The sequence below is a fragment of the Armigeres subalbatus genome, chromosome 3, assembly GCF_024139115.2.
Source record: "Armigeres subalbatus isolate Guangzhou_Male chromosome 3, GZ_Asu_2, whole genome shotgun sequence".
Taxonomy (NCBI): domain Eukaryota; kingdom Metazoa; phylum Arthropoda; class Insecta; order Diptera; family Culicidae; genus Armigeres; species Armigeres subalbatus.
In genome coordinates this window covers 22,475,832-22,499,626 of record NC_085141.1, presented here as the reverse complement: position 1 = coordinate 22,499,626, position 23,795 = coordinate 22,475,832, and the positions used below count along the sequence as shown (strand labels likewise).

The 23,795-nt window shown below is 39.7% G+C and overlaps 2 pseudogenes; one reads left to right on the top strand and one right to left on the bottom strand.

The window, feature by feature from the left end:
- Positions 1-81: 81 nt before the first annotated feature.
- Positions 82-1,329, top strand: LOC134221511 (splicing factor 3B subunit 4-like; annotated as a pseudogene).
- Positions 1,330-2,077: 748 nt separating this feature from the next.
- On the bottom strand, positions 2,078-4,018 carry LOC134221509 (histone acetyltransferase Tip60-like; annotated as a pseudogene).
- Positions 4,019-23,795: the final 19,777 nt, after the last annotated feature.

Genomic DNA, 23,795 nt, shown 5'->3' with positions numbered 1-23,795 from the left:
GACTGTCTGACAGTTTGATGATGATGACATAATGACCAAAAAATACGTTTTGTTTATTCTATCAGTCATCAAACGTAAATCATGGCTGCCGGTCCGATTGCTGAGCGGAATCAAGGTGAGTTTTAATAGACTTTCGGGTTTTTATTGCAATTTTATGCATCGTGTAATTACTATTTATGTAGCCGATGGTAACGCACTCAGTTCACAGATAAAATATTAAAACATGCCGGTCCATTCAGTAATCAAAATTTTCGGTGGATAAAGCTCTAACCTCTGTTGATGTTTGTTACAGATGCCACAATCGTCGGTGGATTGATGATAAGGTTTCGGAAACGCTGCTGTGGGAGATGTTTGTCCAGGGGGACCAGTAGTAAACGTTCACATGCCCAAAGATCGTGTAACGCAGATGCATCAGGGTTACGGCTTTGTGGAATTTTTGGAAGAAGATGGACTACGCCATCAAGATTATGAACATGATTAAGCTGTACGGCAAACCAATCCGAGTGAATAAGGCCTCTGCTCATCAAAAGAATCTGGATGTGGAGCTAATATCTTCATCGGCAATTTGGATCCTGAGGTAGATGAAAACTGCTTTATGATATTTTTTTCGCTCTCGGCGTAATTCTCAAACGCCGAAAATTATGAGAGATCCGGAAACGGGCAATTCTAAAGGATTTGCGTTTATAATAAGTTTTGAAGCTTCGGACGCGGCGATGGATGCCATGAACGCCAGTATTTGTGTAATCGTCCTATTTCGGTGTCTGCATTTAAAAGGATTCTAAGGGTGAGAGGCATGGATCGGCAGCCGAACGTCTATTGGCGGCAGAATCCACTTTCGCATGCTGATCGGCCCCATCAGTTGTTTGCGGATGCGCGGTTCCTCCTCCGATTATGCCGATGATGCCATCGCATCCAATGATGCTCCGCCATTAATGGCTCCACCGCCACGCCGACCCCATCAGCCGTGCCACCACCACGCAAGCACCTTCCGCTCCGTCGTTTACGCCAGGAGCTATCTCTCTCCACCGTTGCCCCACCAATCGGGCAACCCCACTTCCACCGAGTGCTCCGATGGGAATTCGGCTCCACGAGGATGATTCTCCTCCGCCGTGGCAACAGCCAGCCTCCACCACCAACACCACCTCGATGCCGCCAGGGCGCCTGAGACCTCCCGCCCAACTGGAGGCCTCCACAGCCCCCATTACCCCGCAAATGCCACGCAGGATTTCCAGGTCAACCTCGATTACCACACCCCCGGCGACCAATTTCGCAGACACGTTCATTTCTAGACAGTGGATGAGATGCGGTTTGATTTTGATAGCGTTTTAAGTTGACGATCGAGTGGAATAAACCTGGTAAGAATGATGGAGTCTGATCGGATCATTCAAGTTCCGAACATTCCCACATTTATGGATGTTATTCAACATCTTCACTAACTTATGAGGTAACGAGTTTCTCATTTCTTGTGAACACTTCATTCTAAGAATAAGCATTACAGTTGCATGAAACATTCGTTGAGCTGATGATTTAGTTCAGCTAGCGGTTATTGTACTGTATTTGATTCAAATATGACTTTTTGAAATTGCCAGACCCTGTCTCTGTCATGCTTTTTTAAATCAAGATATGTACTGTTAAAATCTCATACCCTCCCCATAAAATCTGTGACGTCATTTTTGAATGACCTGTTTACTCTCTTTAGAAAAGTCTGAAAGTCGAAAACCCTAAAATATTCTACATCCATAAATATCAGCATGAGAAAAGTCGTTTCCTTAAATAAAGCAACATTAAATCGTCGATTTTAGTTAATTAATTTATTATCTAGAGCCTTTACAATCTTAAATTTGGAACCTTAATTAGGTAGTTGGGTAGGGGTGATGAACGTTTCTCACGATTGGCATGGACTTCATAATGCGGATTTTCGCCAGCATATGCATAAAACGCTCACTCACACTCGACTTATGACACGGTCAAAAGTGTAGCTTGAAGAAGAAACAAATGTTTCAGTTCTACTTTGCGCCAAGTTTGTTCTGCCAAAGAGGAGATGGCGAAGGTGGGAACATTTTTTCTAGAGATAAAATTACACAAAACCACGCCAAAACGATTCACCACTTGATCGCTTGGACCAGTCTTTGGGGTCCAGTGGAGACACTTCGTCGATTCGGATCTTGCGCTTCTCCATGGCCTTTTGTGCTGGTCGATTGTCTCTTGTTGATGCAAAGATGTACTGCCCCTGTAGTAGTTGATCAGATTCAGAATCTGCAGCGTCGAGATAACGTCCTCCTTTTTATGCTGGTTAGCTCAGATTTCACTGTAAGGACACAAAATTTATATATAAGATAACATAAATGTTACTTTTGATTTCATGATTTTAATAATTGATTTGGATGTTGATGCATTTTAGCTATAGAGATGATTAATTTGTATGAAATCCAAACACACTTCCATCCTCTATCGTACTTTATCCAAAAGTTTGTCTAGTTCTTTTTCTTTAAACAACGCTTCAATACTTATCAGTGCTGAATATTTAATAACCGCCTAGCAAAAAAAATCCAAACTTCTTTTCAAAGAACTACTCAGATTTGTTTTGCAGTTTACTTTTTCATCTAAAGAGCATATTTCGTTTTGTTAGAGATGTGGGTACTCACTTGATAGTAATCTGTGGCTTCTCGTTGTCTCCAATCGGTTTCGCCAGAATTAAAATTTCTAGTATTGTCTGAGCCAGTATTTGATAGGACAACAGACCCAAACCACAGCGGTTTCTCCGGGAGCCAGTCTTCCTTCGAATTTCGATAGCTCATAACCCAAAGAGATAAAATCGGATTTAGATAAACGTCACTACACTCAAGAGATTCGCAACTCATAAACTCGATCAACAATTTGCCGTAACCTTTCCGTTGGTACGGCGGCATCGTCAGAATACACGCCACGTTGTAATCCTCGGTGCTTTCCTTTCTGAAAAATACCCACCAAATGGAATCCCGCGAGTCGAACTCGGTCATCACGTAAATAGAAACGGATCCGTGTCATAGTACAGAGTCTTGTGGTCCAAGAACAGCTTTGCCAGCAGGCACAGATTCTGAGCGTAACTTTTATTCTTCCGACCGTCAATTTCAAAGAAACTTATCGTGTTTTCGATAAATTTCGTTGCCCGGTGGATGTCGAAGATTGCACTTTTTATGTGCCGCTCCAGACATTTCCGGCTTTTCCGGTACTTTGACAGAACTCGCAGATGTAGATGCAGGACATGGAGCACATTTCTTGGGGATGGCGAAGTACCACGGTTTGATCTGATGCCGACCGACTCATCAGCTGGACATTTTCATGCGAGTCACAACATCGTCGTGGTGCATCACCATACTTCCGACTGCCGCGGCGTTGGCGTCGACGGAACGTCCTGCGAGTCTTCATTTCTGTAGAGGTGGCTTTCGCTTTCGATTTATTTTTTCTGTAGGGCTGCTGCAGAACGGCACCCCATTCAGGATATCCGGTGGCAATACAGGACTGGGACGAGATCGCTTCCGACTGGTATCCGTGGCGTTGTTACTCCGGTATTCTGACCAGTTGTTAAACCCTCTTTCCTAGGGAACTGAACTTTCGCGTATCTAAGTATTCTTCCGGTCCCATTCTCCAACCGTTTGTTGACTATTACAAAAAAAGTTCAAACACCGAACAATTTTCTTATGTCCGCCTTGATACTTACAATCTACATAGTGCACATAGTACCACACCGATTTGTCCGTCGCTCCTTGATACTAATGATCTCCGCCAGCGGCCAATCATTAGTGCCGGTCATTCGCAAGGTAATCGACATCCTTCCGTGAGCGAAGCCTGAAGCAACCGACACCTCATTAACCATTCTCGAGTTTGAAATCAAAACAAACCGACAGGCCCCAAACTACCCCTTGAAAGAATTGCTTTTATGAGGCGGCGTCACCGGCATCCATCGGTCATGACTTGAATTCAACCGCATACTTACCGTAGAGTCGCAAATCGTTTGCACAGCTTCGTCCACGTCCATTTGGGGCACTCTCGAAAAATCGGTCTTGGACTCCAAATGCTTCTGATCTCTGCGGATTCTGACAGCCAGTTGTTTATTGTTGATTATTTGTGACAGCAGCATTAACAGTAGCGGCCGACAGATTACACACCAAGATGCCTAAAATAATTCTAGTACTACTTACACGGAGAAATAACGCAAAAACACTGAAAAAAAAGTAGAACAGCTCTTCTCATCCTGCCGCAGGGGACTGAAGAGAAGGCAATACAGCTACCCACCATTCATTCACTCAACTAAACTATCTTAGGACTATCATAAGCCTCATCTTATGCAGCATGAAAAAAAAATAGAATTTCATTTTTATTAAGGCTCTTATGATAATTATTGACCTCTTATGGAATTCATTTTTGTATCTTATGAAGTTCATAGGAGTTATCTATAGAAAAATAAACATAAGAGGTGTCTTATGATTTTCATCGCAACTCTTGATGTGAAAAACTCATAAGATAAATCTTATGAAATGGTAAGCTAATATGGCGGAATGTATAGTGGACGCAGTTTTCATCGCAGAGGCAACCATCAACCGGGAAGGATATAAAATGTGGGTAATTGTTCCTCATATTAAATAAAGTTGTTAAATAAATAATGTTTATATTTACAGAGCCTTGTTAGTGCAAGATACCATACGATTGAACAAATCTCGAGTTGACCAACTAGCCACCTAGATGATTCCGATATTACTGATATGAATGCAGAGTGTCTCGAAGTTACTACGGTATTACTGATGTGAATGCAGAGTGAGAAGTAAATATTATTTAAGTGCTGTAATGAAGGTGGAAAATAAAATATTATGTTGTACAATGATTGTGGCGATTTTTTTGTATTTCCTTCTCTTGATTTTGTGGAAGAACATAATAATAATATATAAGAATCGGGTTGAGAATGTTATGTTTTTTATATGCAATAAGTTTTGATGTTCATAAGATTCCCTTATATATTTATTTATAGCCAAAAAACTTAATATTTTCATAAGACAATCATTAGAAAATCATTCTCGGTCAATAACAAACAGTTCATAAGACGATCAGAAGTTTATGACTAAATCTTATAGCAAAAAAACATAAGATATTCGTAAGACTATCACTAGTTTTCTTGGCTGAGTGTTCAATATGGCGTCCTATGCTTTTGCTTCTTTAATTCACGATAACAAAACTTCGGAAGTATCGACGAGTTATTTTTTGGCATAAAGAAGCCATACAAACACAAAAGGCTCGATGTACCTCAACCAATTGCAAGTTTTCGCCAGTCGAAGTTAATTGCCGATAAGCACTAGCCACCCTATAACCAGAGACCGGCGGAGTGAAAACTGTCGGAATGGCAACGTAAAAATGCATGAAATAGTGAAAATAATACGGCATCACTTGAACTTTTGCTTGCTTCTTGGATGCAAAAAGTAAACAGTGAATTCGAACCGCTTTTGACGGTTCTTGGAAACAAGATGGCTCTTCGCCGATCTCTTATTGTAGTATTTAATTAACTAACTGCGTACGAACCAATCACCCAAAATGAGCGCTGAATTCGGTATACTACCCAGAAACTGGGTACCAAAACAGAAGTACCAAAACGATGTTGGTAGAGGCCTTGTAATCTGGATGACAGGCGTTTCACCCTCCTGCATCCTAGCCGAATTCCAAGGTTCATAAAAATTGAAAATTTTTATAAAAGATTTATAAATTCTCTTTCTTCAAAATTTCTTCTTTATACCGTATTCCGATAGACTAAAGAGAAAGAAAAAACTAAAATTTCATGCGAAGAAAAATATTAGTTCACATATTTTCCACTAGGGCTTTGGTCCGATTCGCGAATTAAAATAAAATTAAACTCAAAAGTGACAGTTCGGAAATTATGAAATCCCCCGCTCATAAGAATGGCTGGTGCTACCACCAAGACCAACAAAACATCTATCAAAAATGATTCAATATTTGTCAGTAATCTTGTCTTGCGAGCAGGGTTATTTGAAAAATATCAAACTGTCACTTTTAAGTTTAATTCGATTTTAATTCACGAATCGGACCAAAGCTTTAGACAACTACATATTTGCATACAGATTGTTCAAAACATCCTCATATCGAAAACAAAACTTGCTTTCGCTTATAGAGCTCGCTGACGTTTAATCGTCTTTCTCTTTCAAGCGCATAGGAAGGATAGGATTTGTATGCGCTTGAAAGAGAAAATTATTAAAGGTCTGTCTCATTTGGAGAATTAAACTGAAATTAAATCTAAAAGTGACATTTCAATATATCAAAACCCTGCTCGCAGAGCAAGATTAATTTTGACAGATATCGAATCATTTTGCATCGATGTCTTATTGAATTGTTGGGTAGCAACAGCCATTCTTATGACTGGGTTATTTGCTAATTTTCGAACTGTCACTTTTAAGTTTAATTATCCAAATGAGACAGTCAAATGTCAGTCTTAGGTCTGTTCTATTTGAGAATTAAACTTAAAAGTGACTGCTTGAAAATTAGCAAATAACTCTCATAAGAATGGCTGGTGCTACCCAATTCCAATAAGACATCGATGCAAAATGATTCTTATCTCGTCAAAAGATCTTTTCCAGCAGGGACTAATAATTATTGAAGTGTCACTTTTAAGTTTAATTTCAGTTTAATTCTCCAAATGAGACAGACCCTTAATGTTATCGAAATAATGAAGGGAAAAATGATAAATATTTAATCTAGTGATGAAAATATGCAGAACATTGTTGTGACTTCTAACTATCTGATAAAAAAACGCCAATCAACGCAGCAGCCAATCAACGCAAGGATGTGCAAGCTAAGGATAAAAGGCCGTTTCTTCAACTATAGCATCATCAACGTGCATCGCCCACACGAAGGAGATCTGACGACGAGAAAGAAGCGTTCTATGCGCAGCTGGAGCAGACATACGATGGATGCCCACTGCGGACGTCAAAACGTCATCGGTGACATGAACGCTCAGGTAGGAAGGAGGAAATGTATAGACCGGTCATCGGACCGGATAGTCGCATACCGTATCGAACGACAACGGCCAACGATGCATAAACTTTGCAGCCTCCGCGGAATGGTAGTCCGAAGCACTTTCTTCCCGCGTAAGAATATCCACAAGCCACTGGAAATCACCTAAGTAAGAAAACAATCGACCACGTTCTAATCGACGGTAAATTTTCTCCGACATCAGAACGTACGCACTTACGCAGTGCGAATATTGAATCCGACCACTACCTCGTCGCAGTATGTCTGCGCTCAAAACTCTCGACGGTGATCAACACGCGGAGTCGTCCGCCGCGGCTTAACATGGGCGGCTCAAGACGGAGACTAGCCAAGACTACGCGCACCAGCTGGAAGTGGCACTCCCAACGGAAGAGCAGCTAGCGCAGCATCTCTTGAAGATGGCTGGGGAGATTCGATCCGCCATTTGAAGCACTGCACTGCACCGCTGCACTAGGACGGTGGTTCCGGATCAGAGAAACGACTGGTGACGGCGAATGTGAGCAGTTAGTTGAGGAGAAGAATGCAGCATGGGCGAGATTGCTGCAACACCGCACGAGGGCGAACGAGGCACGATACAAACGGGCGCGGAACAGACAAAACTCGATTTTCCGGAGGAAAAGCGCCCGCAGGAAGATCGAGACCGTAAAGAGATGGAGGAACTGTACCGCGCTAATAACGCACGAAAGTTCTATGAGAAGTTGAACGTTCACGTAAGGGCCACGTGCCACAGCCCGATATGTGGGACAAAACGGGAACCTTCTTAAACGAGCGTGAGGTGATCCAAAGGTGGCGGCAGCACTCAAGAATGGCGATGTGGCAGACGAAGATGGCGGTATGGTGATGGACCTGGGGAACGCGCAGGACACAATTTTACCGGCTCCGGATCTCCAGGAAATCCAGGAGGAGATTGGCGGCTGAAGAACAACAGCCCATGGGTTGACACAACACAGGAGAGCTATTAACACGGTGGTGAAGCATCACAAAGCGTTGCATACTTCAAGATTTGGAGGAGGAAGAGTTTTCGCAGGAGTGGAGCTTTACAAAACACCGTCATAAACTCTTCGATACAAACATTCTTATGGGGTAATTCATTTGACCACATTATGACCAAAAATTGTAGCTTTATTCGAGCGTTGAAAATTGGATTTATTACGCTCTTCATCACTATAGATCTTAATCACTATAGATCTGTTCATATGGTCAATAGGCATTTGACGTTTGAAGCATTTTTCAGCAGATTTATGGGTGGTTTATTGATAGCAATAAGAGCGCCAATAAAACTGAGCAATCAGCTTCGTGTTTGCTTTCATAAGTCCGCAATAAGAATTAGATAAATCCAAGAAGCATGGAAATTGTTACTTGGGCTTCCATCCAAAATGTTTTTATATGAAAACAATTCTTAAAGCATCAGGAAAAAAATTAGTGGTTGGATTTTTTTTAACTTGTTCCAAAAAGTTTAAAAAATCAGGAAAGGTTTTAGGTTAAAAATATTACCTTAAATAGTAAAAAAGTCAAAATTTCACCGATGAAATATTTTAATCGACACAGGTCCTTAAACTAGAGGTTAAAAACTATGATCTAACGGCTTAACATCCGAGGTGCATTTACTTTGTATAATAGTTGCCTTTAAACATGGCTAGGACGGGCTTAGCTATCCCTTGAAAAAAAATAGTAAGTAAGTTAGCAGTGGTATCAATTTTCAACATATAGCATAATGAATTACTAAAAACGTTTAAAGGCGAAAGAGTTATCTCCCATATTCACCCTATCATAATAAATAGAATGGGAAACAAATGAGCTTGTATCTCATTTCTGAGGAAGATTCCGGTGTGGTAGTGATTTTGCACTTGGTGTTAATTATGAAAAGGCAATATTTATGTGTCATAAGACGAGTTTGTACAATCCCATTTAATTCCACCTCGTAAGTGGTTGAAATAAATGGGATTGTACAAACTCGTCTTATGACAAGTGAAGACATCCCACTAAAAAGCTCAAAATAATTTTCTTAACAATATTTAATTAATTGATTTGAAAGCATTAAAGTAAGCTTGATATAAACATCAATCAAAGCAATCGTGGCAGTTCGCCAGCAGTCAAAAACATGTAGTCAACCATCACGGACTAGCGTGACAGTTTATCAGCAGACTTTCGCTTGCCTAGCATGATAATCTCCATAATTCCCACCACCTTTTTAGAAGGATTCTCATCTGAATCCGAGAAGAATTATCATTGGAATCTCTGAAGAATTCCTTTCAGAATCATTGAAGTATTCCAACCGGAATCCAGAAGAATTCTCTCTGGATTTCTTTTGGTGTCGTTGCGAGGTAACCTTGGGAATCTGTGGAGGTTACCCTTCATAATCCATGGAGAATTTTCTTTAGAATATCTCTTCATCGACGGTTTGCTTCGGAATTCGTCGTAGATTTAGTTAGGACTCCCTCGACGATTGACGACGATTTGCTTCAAAATCCTTCGATGATTTGCTTCGGAGTCCCTCAAAAATTTGCTTTGGAATCCGTCAACGATTTGCTTCAACATTTCTAGAGGATTTTTTACGGAACTCTGGGGGATTAATTCGGAGTTCCTCGACGATTTGCTTCGGGATCTCTCGACAGATTGCTTCGGAATCATTCGACGATTTACTTCTGCATCCCTGGAACTTACTTGATACTTGATAGGCTACAGCTCTTCGATGAACCTACGCCGAATGGAGTATCCTCTCCACTAAACTCGATCCTGGGCCAATCACTCCAGTCGCCCTGAACATTGAGCGCCCTCAGCTTCTCTTCAACTGCAAAAGCTATCGTGCGCGGCCTTCCACGAAGCCTGTGGCCTCTTCCGGATTCTCTCAGAAATATTATCTTCGCTTGACGTTCTTCCGGCATAGAACAACGTGATCAGCCCACCTTAGTCTGCCGTGTTGTATAAGCTTATAATATCCAGCCCTTTATACACCTGGTACAATTCGTATGCGACGCCGCCAGATACCGTGCTCTTATGTACCGCCGAATATTGTCCGCAGTCAGGATTAAAACATCCCATCACGATCTTTTGAGCAAAGATACTGATGAAATGATGGGATATCGATCTTAGTTATCGATCCGCTCAGTAAACAAAGTGCAATGTTCGTCATTGCCTCTTCCACGGCACGGCGTCACCCTGCTTTAATCCATCTAAGGTAACAATTGATGTCATTTCATCCGCAACCCTTACACTTGATTTCGATTCATCCAACGTTATACGAATCAGGCGTATCAGTTTCGCCGGAAAACCATGTTCTAGCATAATCAATTCCGTTTCACTGAATCGTACGTCGCCTTGAAATCAACAAACAGATGATGTGTCTGCAAGTTGTACCCGAATTTATCTAGGATTTGTCTCAGGGTGAACATTTGATCCGTCGTTGATCGGCCTCACGAAAAACTGCTTGGTATTCGCCGACGAAGGACAACAAGCGTATCAATCTGTTGAATAGATTACGGGACATAATTTTGTACGCCGAATAAAGGAGGGTTATGCCTCGATAACTGGTGCACTCCAGTCTGTGCCATTTCTAAAGAGAGGGCAAATGAGGCCGTCCAACCAGCCAGCATTTCCTCGTCTTCCCATATTTTCTACATAATATGGTGCAGAACTTCATAAAGCTGCTCACTGCCATGTTTGGGAAGCCGAGCTGGTCCTTCCTCGCAGTTCATGGTTTTCAGCTTTTAACAGCATTTTTAACCTCATCTAGTGTAGGCGACTCCACAGCTTGTCCATCGTAGGTAATATTTCTGTTCACCGATGCACCGTCACTTCCACTATTCAACAAAGTATCGAAGTGTTGCTTCCACCTGGCAGCCACTTTGGTTTTATCCGTCATCTAATTCCCATGTTGGTCGTTACATGACGGGAGATGGCGCTGTCTTTCTCCGCACGCCATTGACAGACTCATAAAACCTCCCATATCGTTCTGCTCCATTTTTCCTGTGCCTCGCTAATCACTTGTTCTTCATATTCTTTTTCTTCCTGCGGTGGGTTCGTTTTCGGCTGCTCTTCTTCTTGTACCGATCTCTATTCGATCGAGTACGCGACACCAATAACAGGCTTCTGGTAACGTTCTTCTCGTCTGTCACTCTCTGACACTCCACATCGAACTAACCCATCCTGGGTCGCCTCTGGTCAGTGCCTACCACTTCGTGTTGTTGTGCTCACACTCCATGGATCGACTTCCATAGATCGTTGATGTTGTCGCTAACGTTGATTGCACTAATCCGTACGTCAAGCTTCTGGCGGTACCGACGATACTCCCGCATCCCTGGAACATTGCCTATGAAATCCCTGGAAATTCACATTGGAACTCCTGGAGAAGTTAGACAAAATCTCTGGAAATTCCTGTTGGAACTCCTGAACATTCCGTTCAAATTCCTGGAATATTCGTCGGTATGCCTGGAAGATATCTAAAAGATACTCATTGAATACCTGGAACATTCCCGTCGGAATCTCTGGAACATTCCATCGGAATCCTTGAGGATTCCCATTAAATTCCGGGAGGATTTGGAATCCTGGAACACTTCTGTTGGAATCCTGATAGATTGCCTTCAGAACTCTTCGGCATGCTTGAGGGTTCCCTCGAAATCTCTGGAGATTCCTGGAATCTTTTGAACATTATCGAAATCAACATTTGTGGAACGGTACAACGATTACATTAACCATACCTGCTTGACTAACATACATTGAGCCAAACGAGGTGCGAGAGAGACAACAACGAACAGATGCTTCATTCAGGGAGCGCTACCGCGTCCGTGTAACTCTTTTTGTTTAAATTAATAAATAGTTCTAAAGTGATTTCTCGCGTGTACTCTTTTCTTTCCACAATTGATCCGAATCCACGCTTTTTTTTTTTTCGATGTCCTGACTCTGCCATAGCTTCCGTCAGGTTACAGGCCCAGTGGATCGGATCGCATCTGGTGAAAAAGTTTCTACCAGTGACGCCATTTTGTGTGTGGTTTCGCCGCTTGCGAAGTGTGGATAGGAACGATCGAAGGACCCGAGGCAGCCATTTTTCTTTTTTCTTTCGAATATGGCTGATGCGAAATTTTCAATTCAAAGCTCAATGGAACGAATTGGGCTACTTGGAAAATTCGAGTCGAAAGTTGTGCCGGGAACGTTATTGCTGAAAATGCTGCAGTCGCGGCTCGAGCCGGAATGGAAAACGAGTGATAGAAAAGCAATAGCAACGATTATTCTTTTGCTTGAAGATAGTCAGCTTCCTGTAGTGAAAATTGTGTGCTTGCCTGAGACGTATATGTGGCTTTGAAAATTATCATCAAAAGTCGTCTCGTTCAGTGCGTGTTTCGCTTTTGAAAAGCTCTGCCTGATGAATCTGTCGGAAGGTGGTGATGCGAAGATCTAGTGGCAATGAAGATTTATTTGATCGTCGCGACGCGCCGGTACAGTGCTCGATGCAGATACGAAAATCTGTTTGCTATTACCAAATACTGTATTAACAATATGATTCACTCTTACACGGTAAAAATATACACGTCCATGCGAACTGTTCTGCACTTGAAATGCAATACTTTGGAATCAAATCAATATCAATAGCTGAGCTCGTCGTATCTAAAGACCACCACTTCCATTTGACGCACAATGTTTCGATTATAAAACAACAAAATAAAAATAGAATTACCTCAGCTCAGATTTGAATAACATACCTTTGCTTGATAGTCCTTCGTCTTACCATGACTCAATCTCACACTTCGAAATACCTCTAGAAATAAGCAGAACAGATGAAAGAACTGTCATCTATTTTAGAAACCAATACTGCTCCACTCTTAAATCAATAGCATTGAACCTGTGAATTCAATAGCATAGCACTTTCAATTCTAGTGGAGGCATTATTGGGCTGATTGAAGTGCTAATCATTTCAACATCCAGTGAGTAGCACTTTGATCAACACTGTTGATGTTATGGAATTGTCTGCATTCAACACACTTGTGAAAGGTGACACCACTTCAAAATCAAAGGAATGTCATTTTCAATAATAGTGATTTTAAAGTTAGTCATTCAATAGATGGAACAGTTAAATTGAGCGTGTTGATTTTTTACGTGTAGAAATTTTTGACACCACATGTGGCGCCAACTCGCGTCCAAAAGGATCGATACACACGTAAATCGAACTACCCAAAATATGACGATCTTAACACACTTCAAAATGTCATCATCAAGGGCTCATACGCCTGTCACTGGCGAACAAAGCTCGTGTACTCTGCATCGAAGCTTAGAACCGGTGTTAAGCAATCAATGCGAACATTTTTATATTCGTTAGTTACTGTAAAAAATTCTTTTCGAGTCCCTATTATCAAGCAGGTATCCTGCATACCACATCGTTATAATGCTGCATGATTGAGTGTAATTTGTTAAATATCGAAAACATAAGTGTGTAAAAAATTGCTTCGCCATAACAAAAAGTGGTAGAGAATTAGCACTGTTGTTTACAGTTTAGAACCAAATCCAGATGTCGCATATGTTGGGGTAGGATCAGTCCCGCCTTTCCCTGGTCATGAAAAAAATAGGATGTTGATGTTTTTTGTAAACTTAATCGATATGTTTAATCGAATGCAAACGGAAAATCAAATGTTGTAGCAGAAGTGTGGTAGGCATATTTTGTGGAATATATAATAAATTTGATATAGCTCGTTAAACTGTATCCGGCGGACCATGCCGGTGCACCATATCGAAATTGACGCACGCTGAAGCAGTTGAGAGCTATACGAGGTTGCTGTGGAAGTTTACATTCTTCAGCATTGTACCTACTCGCTCTCTGTTTCGCACACCATGTTGCTGTTTGCTCATTTGACTGCAACACTTTTATCAAATATACTATTGTCGCGCTAATCTTTTCTAGAATGCTGCGGCGGTCTAACACTCGCAGGCACGACTGGAAGGTAAACGTCAAGATAGCCGCCGTGTTAAAAGATAGGGAATTTTCCGCTCAAAACAAAACCACGTGCTTTTCGCGAAATGACAACAGTGTTCGATTGTATTAGTGAGAGGCAACGGAGTCACTGAGACATGGAGAGTGCATACAGTGGGTGAGATTTTCAGACACTGTGTTTAGTGACCGTTGCGATTACCTGAGAAGCAACCAGCAGGAAGCCGAGTATTCTATTTTATCTCGAGATGCATAATATATTAACAATATGATTCACTCTCACGAAATTCTGGCGATCCCAATGTGGGCCAACTCGCGTCCAAAAAGTTCGATACACGTTAAAATTAAACTACCCAAATATAGCGATCGTTATACACACACACTTACGGAGCCGAATTTATTGAATTCAACATTTGGCTAGCAAAAATTACCGCTAGGCAATGGTTAAACTCTGGGAGGACTTGCAAAGAGGAAAAATGTAACTTCATCTGCAACCAGCAAGCGCTGTCACGAATTGTCAGATGCAACCAGCACCTTTTGTGTGAAAGTATGTATCCTCAAGTATTCCGAATGATTTTATTTTACGAGTACTTTTTCACTTTGAAAAGTATTCTACAATAGCCGGAATAGATTACTGAACAGTTATAAATACATGTTTTATTTCGATAGGAAAAACTTTATAAAATAAGTTATAAATCTGTAAATTGCAAACACGTTTATTGTGCTCAGAAGATTTTACCGGATTTAGTTGAAATACCAGAAACAGTTGAGAATTGATGATCAATCGATGAAAAGAAGAACAAGTGTCAAAACAAGAAAAAGAAAGCCGTCTTTGCAGGTCTCTGTCTCAGGTTAAACTCACTGGTATTTTTAACAGCAAGGAAGTGACCCTGATCACTTTATTATGTTTTGTTACACTTTTGAATTTAAATGTAAATTAACAAAATTCGTAGAGATTTATATATTTATGATTTATAGATATATAGATGCATAAGAGTTTAAAAATGATTGTTTGAGCTCGAAAAACGATGGAATTGCTCGGGAATACAACCGACATTTCCAGGATGCTTTTCAATACTGGCTGTGCATGTGCTAAGACAAGACAAGACAAGACAAGAAAAACGATGGAATTCCGACAAGACTTTGAAATAGATTTTTGAAAACGTGACGATTTTTATCACATTTTCAAGGATGATATGATCAAATATTTCATTTCTGTGAGATGAGCATTAGGTGGTCAAAATTGATTTTGCTCCACAGTGCTCATCTGATTCTTTACCATGTTCTGAGTGTCCTCAAAATTTGATCTCAATTGGATTAAACTGATTTAGAGCATAGCTGCTCAAGTTTGCATGCAAATTAGTATGGGAAAATTATTTTTCGTTGTACTGGTAATAACGCTTCCCATCAAGCGAAGGTTTAAAGAAACCTCCCAACAAACATTGGAAGCCGATTGAGCGCTTATTCGCCCAAAAATAGTCTTCTTCAGCTAAAAACTAGCTTGTTCAGCTTAAATTGTTTGTTGGGCTACATAGCTAAAAGGAATACTCAACAGCTTTCACTCAGTGTAAACCGCATCTCAATTAATCGTTCCAATAATTCATGATTAGACAAGTTTTCACCACGTAAAACACTTTTTGGTAGTTGATTTGCATATAAATATATTAGGGAGAAATATCAATATATTTAAGGAGACTATTGTCACAGTTATTTTAAATTGAATCCTCAAAACTACATTATTTTGAGAGTGCGTGGTGTTAAATTTTTTTTCAAAGCTTTTTTTTGACAGCTATAGCTATAGCTCAGCGAACTGGACTATCGAAATTCATAACTAGCGCCTTATGAATCTTCGACTGATTATTCCACCAACAGTGCTTCTATACGCAGTTACCTTCTCGAGTAATGCTCGATGGGCGTGTGGTCTACATACCGGCCTCCGACCCCGACGTCCATGGTTCGAACCCAGTCTGCCGCACTTCACTTTTTTCAAATGAAAATCATCTTTCATAAGGCAACATATTGAAATTCATACCGATTCCTTGTGGCAAATTTCATAAGGCGTTTGATTGAAAATCATTCGTCCATTTTCCTCAGTGTACGGCAGCCAAATTCCCTTTTTTCAGCCCTATGCTAAGAGCTCATGTTTAGCGTAGCCAACACCAACACCAACGCCGAGCAACGTACGTCAAATCTAAAAAAGCTCAACATCATAAAACATCCAAATTCAGCTTTCTTCAATATTCAACTTTAATCGGGAATATTAATTAAATATGACTAATGAGTTTAATTGATTCAAAACTTATCTACATGATCAATTTTGATTTTACTTACATGGAGAACAACAATTTTCCTTTTATTTCACGTGAAAAGCTTGAGCAGAATTTAAAATTAATCCCTCTTTTATTGTTGTGGATATTTTTAATTATCAAGCTACAATCATTGGTGTTGTTGACATCTCATGCAACTGCAGCGGCCATCTGACACGTGCCCGGACATGCCCCTGAGAAAATTTGACAGCTGAATCGACCGATTTCGTCGGACAATCGGCCGATTAGCAATACGTAACTGAACGAAGCACATCATTAGTACACTAAGAAATTAATAAAATCATTTATAGAATAAAATCTATACTATTTTAGTATTAATGAGATTTATTTATTGCTCAGTTTAAATTGTATACTATCGTAGCATACACATTAAACTCTCGAAGATTTGCGAGGAAGTATTTTCTGAAGTATATTTGGTGTTGACAGTTTGACAACTTCTAAAATAAACACTCATTAAATTCAGAAGTGAAACTTATTTTAAAATTTAAAAATGCATGGTGATGGTAAATGCATTACTTGCGTGAAAGGTAAGTTGTGCAGAACAAATATAACACGCTTTCTTTTGCGTTCCAAAGAACCTAAGGTCAAAATGTTTCTTTGTAGGCAATGCCGGAGCACTGATAATGCCGCCTCCGAAAACCAGGAACCAATCACCGGATAAACGATTTCTAGTTGGACTACGAAATGCCGCGGCAGGATTGATATTCTATGGATATTCTATGAAACCGCAACGCGGCAGATAATGCTGTCTTCCATCCATGTACTTTCCAGCGAGTTTAAATAAGTATCCAAAAGGTATTTTGTGCCTGATTAGTAACTATTAGTTAAGATTTAGTTTCCATATGCCTTTATACATAATGTAAACGCGAAATAAAAGCTTATATTTACGATCGTATTTGTATTTCCATTATGTTATGAACAAAACAAAACATCTGAACAATGCAGAATCCAGCTAAAATTCTAGCCAAATGAAGTTAAACTAATGTTGATTAAATCCATCTTATACATTAATCACCATAAATCCAAGTTATACTAACGATGTATAGTGCGAACTTAAACTAAGGCGGGGTCAACCAGGCAAATAGCCAGTTAGTATGACTTTTAACCTATTTGGTATTTATTTTTTCCAGAGTGTACACGCAAAAAAAATGTTGCGGTCGAAACTACCATTCCGAGGGTTAATTTAAGAATACGCACCGACGATTTTCAGCAGACAACAAACCCGTTTGATTTTACCATGCGCGCAGTAAAAATCAACTGTGGTCCTGGTGGAATGTTGTTGCATGAACTGAATCAGTGGTGAATTTGTCCGAATGCGTGGTTAATTTAACTGAAAATTTGTGGTTGTTTTAAAAACATGGCGTAGTCTACAAAATAGTAACCGTTACCATGGATTTTTTTCTGTGTATAGACCAGTGCATGATGACTATAGATATACTCAATCCAGTTGAAACCCGAAATTGGGTGCTAGCGAACTTGGATTTTTCTCACAATCCGTACGTTAAACCTAACTTCGGAAGTGGTGCGCTGAATAGCGCATCGCGATATAAAACAGCGCACCACTTCCGAAGTTAGGTTTAACGTACGGATTCTGAGAAAATCCAACTTCGCTATCCCCAATTCCGGTTTTCAACTGGATTGAGCTAATCAGTTGAAAACCGGAATTGGGGTATAGCGAAGTTGTATTTTCTCACAATCCGTACGTTAAACCTAACTTCGGAAGTGGTGCGCTGTTTTCATATCGCGAAGCGCTATTCAGCGCACCTCTTCCGAAGTTAGATTTAACGTACGGATTGTGAGAAAATCAACTTCGCTAGTATTCAATTTCGGGTTTCAACTGGATTGAGAATAGTAGAATCTATAGATGAGCGAAAGCATGGCTGAGTCGGTTTTTTGACCGTGCACACGCGCATATGACGTCACAGCCCTTAACATTTCCATTGAAATCGTGACGTTATGCTCGTTTGGAGACACGTTTGACAGTTCGTTTGGAGACAGAGGATTTATCTTTGCTCATCTATATATTCCACTATCTATAATGATAACGTATTACCTAAAATTACGTTTTTATTTTACCTAAAATTAGGTATTGGATGTTTACTTGAAATATCGGTAAAAATTAACGATAATTAACGTTAGTTTTTACCGACTTTCAGGTATTTGGCGTTTTCAGGCAAGGACGTTATTTTTTACCTAAAATTAGATTTTTCTTGTGTTTGTAAAAAAATATGTTTGCTGCTGCTGATTGCTCAAAAATCTCCAGCTATCGCCATTGCATTTTTCCTGCTGTTGTATTATTTGCATTATTGAGACAATATTTTGCGATTCAAAGCTGATGGTAAGTAGTTGATTGTTTAGGGGCAATTTTCCGAGGATAATACGGGAACTTATTTTTATTTACAGAATTCCTGAAAATGGTTTCCATGTGTAATATTCCGCCTGAAACTTTGGGGCGGCTAATCAGTATTGATTTGGCATTCCCACAGTTATTACAAAAAGTCAATCCTCAGGATAGTTATGACAATGTCCCACCCGAAAAACTTTCAGACTGGACCAGGACTCTAACCTAGTCATCTCCAATAAGGTCTGCTAAAGTCTGCGTTTTTCTAATTTGTTTATTTTATTTATATTGATTTTTACACCTACAGATAAAATCGAGGATAAAATTGAATCAACAGTACTAGGTTCACGGCCACGTGCCTCCATCCTCGGTTGCGCGGAACGCCTGCCAAGTCGTTTTTCATTTGGTTATCCCACCGAGCTCGAACACCGCTAAAGATTGTTTTACTCACACATCATTCGAATTCTCCAAGTGCTTGCAGGTCATCCTTGAGCAGAGTTAAAGATTCATGTTCGTGGGGGACCACTTAAGAGCCCTTTGTAAATGATACATTTGATGCGGGCATGAATCTTGTTTGACCATAGTTGTAGAACATGTATTATCCTAAAATTCCGGAAAGCCTCACTTCTCTGGAATGTTTCTCACGGATTTTATTCCCATTTATTTTATAGGGGGTGTTTCGAGCGTAAACCCGAAAATACGACCCATTTTAAAATACATATATGGAACCGGAATCCAGCGGAAAAGTTTGTCAAGGTATGAGGCTACCGTAAGGGGAAATTCTTGTTGTGCTGCAAATATTCCACCGATAAGAAAATAAAAACATGAATAATTGATTGAAATTTGTTTTTCTTTAAACAAAACACCGAATAAAAACCTAATAATAGGTAATTTTTAACGTTTCCACAAAACCAAAACAAACAACATTAATCTATTTTTCGGTAAAAAGTAACGTCCAGAAATCGGTGATTTTTAACGATCATTCTTGTTCACCACCATTACCTAACTTTAGGTAATCGATGATTACCTACATTTTAGGTATGTGCACTTTAGTTCGATTATCGGTATTTTTTACCGACTTTTAGATTATCTTAACTAAGCGTGTAGGTTGACAGTTCACAGAGCTTTTTCACCGGGACTTATGGGTCAAACACAATTGGTACGTTTGCGTGCGTTTTGACAGTTTTTCCATGGGAAAACTGTCAAAACGCACGCAAACGTATCAATTGTGTTTGGCCCATTAGCCTCCGGCGCAGCTTGCGATAAAATTGTTTCGTCATTTTCTTCGCATGTAGATGTCCTTTGCGATTGATTTCATGCTGAATGCATAGAATATCATTGAAATATTCGGATCGCAGCAATTTTAAACTAAAAATATGAATTTTAATTTTCTCCTCATCGATTTTTCTTCTAACACCTTGTAAACAAGCTCTGTGAACTGTCAAATAAGTGAGGTTAGATCAAGATCTTGCATTGGTCTATTGCCCTGCTGTGCCAGAGCACGGAGAGAAAAGTATATATATATAAATAAATAAATAATTCAAAACGATAGGCGAACCATAATACGAACGGTTTACGTAAAAGATATTTTTGTTAAGCATTCAGTACACTGTTTGTCTACACTCTGAAATAAATTTATTCTAAATAGTTTAAAAGTCACTCTAAATGACTATTCGCCTGGTTGACCCCAAATTCGTATTCTATCCGAAAATACCGGGATATTATAAATTTCAAAAAATGTTATAGTATAAGTAAGCACTATGATTGGTTAGCTTATTTTGTATTTGGTCATAGTTTCTAGGTTATGTTTGTTTATTGTCACTGGGTTTTCCTTTAATAATATTGAAAAGAAATAGCAAAATAAGATAAATACATGTTTTATTCTTCATTTATAAATAATTCAGCATTTCGTCACATTTGTGATAGTCGTTGATGCTTCTGATGCTGAGCCGGCCGAAACAATATTAAGGGGTTCACCTGAAGGTACGAAGCGGGACATAGTTGACACGCTGAACATAGAAGTGAATTAGTGTTGCTCGTCCTCCGGTGCTCAGTAATCCTCCTCCATTCTCCATGGTTTACAATGTCCATGTAGAAAGTGTAGCTAATCTTGTTTTCATTCGTATTGAATTCGACGATCTGGGAAACATAATTAATTAAATACAAACAACCTCCAAAAACTGACGCTGTCTTACCAAAATAAGAGGCCGAGTTTTTCCTATCCATTAATCCGCTGGGAACAGGGGTAGCTGTTCCCTCGTTGTATCTATGGAAGGTGTTAGAGCGTCTTCTTCCACCGACGCTGTGTGAGTAGTTCCGGGATCAGGTGTACACACTTTTTACGGGTTAAAGGCAGGAGTCGTCCTTGAGAAAGGGCTGCAGTTCTGTTCTGGAAATTGCCCAAACAGGCCACCGAACGGATGAAAACCGCGTGCACTAGTCGCTCCGTTTGTAGCAGTTAAAATTGGATGGCGTTCTCGGCAATATCCACTTCCACTGCCAATTGCCTTGTTGTGTGGCTCCGGTTGGACGCTAGTCCAATTTACGACATTTTAGTTAGATTGCGGTCCGTAAATACTCTGGATTTGTAATTGAAGTTCGCGGAACACTTGCGATGGAACGACTGGTATTTTTGGCCGAGTTTTGCCTGCAAAGTTCACCGGAAAATACTCAAACGAACGTTGTTGCACACGCGATTTAATGGAATTTGGCAAATGACAGAATGCAAACAAAAATATGTTTACGTTATTCCGGCTTAGAATAAATTATAATTCTTGATACAGTGATCGTTCGTTAATTGGGGCACGACCTCACCCCAACTAGCGAATGCCGTTCGCTAATTGGGGCGTTTTGACAAGCGTCAATGTTGTTTACTTTTTGCGTTGAACAAAAGAAAATTTTACGCGCCAGAAAACATCGATCCCGCCAAACACGGAAACAAAACGTCAACGCGTTTTTGACATCACATTCTGAAGTTTGGTTGCTTTTTAATTGGGCTTCGCCCCAATTAGCGAACCCTCAACTAAAAAGCGCCCCAACTAGAAAAAGCCCAATTAGCGAACGTTCACTGTAGTATACTGTTTATACTTTGTAAGGTATAAAAGTGAATAATGACTGGAAAGATAAGTTTTAAATCCGTCACGGATTTATTTTATTTCTGAGTGTAATTGACAAAAATATTTGCCAAATTCAACAAATAAGTTTGCTTTGTGTGTACTGATCTTATCAAATATTCGTTCGCCACACTGCGTATAACAAATATTTGCAAAAATGACAAATAGTGTACTGTCAAATCTTCAAATATTTGAACTATGCCCAGGGTGTCGAGAAAGTTTCCAACCCGAAATATACTACACCGAGGAAAATTTCCACATATACGTTATGTGTGAAACTACATAATTTTTTGCAATTAGAATTTCCAAATAAAACGTATGTTCGGGCTTATTAAAAGTTATTAGGCTTCCAACAAATAAAATCTATATTGTTGTGCAGAATAAAATTTATGTGTGAGATTAATGACATTTATTTGACGACGCAAAATAGAAATTATGTTTGTGGTTTATGAGTTATATTTGTTAATAAACCATATCAATATGGTATTTCTTTCATTAAAAATAAAGGTAATTTTTGTTATTATACATTTATTAAGAGAAAACAGATAATGGGATTGATTTTTGTTAGAGCAAAAATATGTTGGCCATCGCAATGAATTTCCTCATGAAGCCCATAATTCCACCATGTCTCCGATTTGCGGCTGCGGGTTGTATGTTCTCAGAGCTAAGAATTGCCAAATTTCTTGTTAGGCATTTGTACACAACGCCGAACATATTATGGTCACTTCCGAAAATCAGCCCCTCTTCACGATTCTTCCTCTTTTTTCTGCGTGGATTGTCCCGATGGCCTTATGGCCGGTAGTTTCCGCGAAGAATCGTTCATCATCCGGATCTCCGAGTCTGCGGTTGACCGTATTGATGCTGCTGTCTTGTTTCAGGACCTGTTTTTCGGCTCTTGCTCTTCTAGATTCAAGTGCAATCAAATGTTTATGTAGCCCTATCACATTCCGTCTCCATGGAGGAAGATGCACCATCCAGTGCAGGTTATGAAGAAATTGATAGAAATGGAAGTTTATCTTTCTTTCGGTCCATCGTTCTGAAATATTCCATGAAAATGAAGTAAATTAATAAATTATAAACAAAATCGGAAAATAAAAGTAATTGAATTGCTTACCATTTCGCCTTCAAAGCGACGATAATACCGAGAGTATTCTTCAACTAATCAGCTTAAAATGCTTGAGGAGTTCCGTCTCTGCGGCCACAGTATTGGATTTGGCACAGCAACCACGCGGCAACCGTAGCGATTATATGTGAAACCACATATTACGCATCTCGTGAAAATATAGAGTACTGCGGCGTCCTGCTGGCTGCTTCTCAGGTAATCGCAACAGTCACTAAACACGACAGAGTCAATAAAAATCTTACCCACCGTATGCACTTGTCATGATAAACACTCTCCATGTACTCAGTGACTCCGGTTGCCTCTCACTAATACAATCGAGTACTGTTGTCATTTGGCTAAAACAATCACTCTTTCTTTCACATTGTAACCATTTGGATTTGACAGTTCTATAGTTTTGTTTAGAAAAGTTTAAACTTTTAATTTCAGAGTTGCATGCCACTTTTGAACCGTCGTTGACGCAAAAGTTGCTGTACTTTTATTTCAAACATACGCAACTCTCTACGAAAAAGAACCAACGCAACTTTTTATTTTAACCAATGGTTTTTTTTATTCTATCAATGATTTTTCTTTCAGTGTACCGGGCAACAAAGTGCTGCATTATAAAGGGCCACCTTATATTCAAAACACATCTCCGAAACCTTCCACCATCAACTTTTATCCAGTATAGACCAATGCAAGATCTTGACTTAACCTCAATTATTTGACAGTTCACAGAGCTTGTTTACAGGGTGTTAGAATTAAAATCGATCAGCTGAAAAAAAAATCCGTAATTTTCGTTAAAAATCATTTTGATCCGAATATTCTAGTGATATGCTTTGATTCCTACACAGAAAGAAAAACCATAAGTTGAATTAAAAAAACCATTGGTTAAAATAAAAAGTTGCATTGGTTCTTTTTCGTACACTCAAGAAAATTGATCCCTGAATTGTATGTGTCGTTACTCATA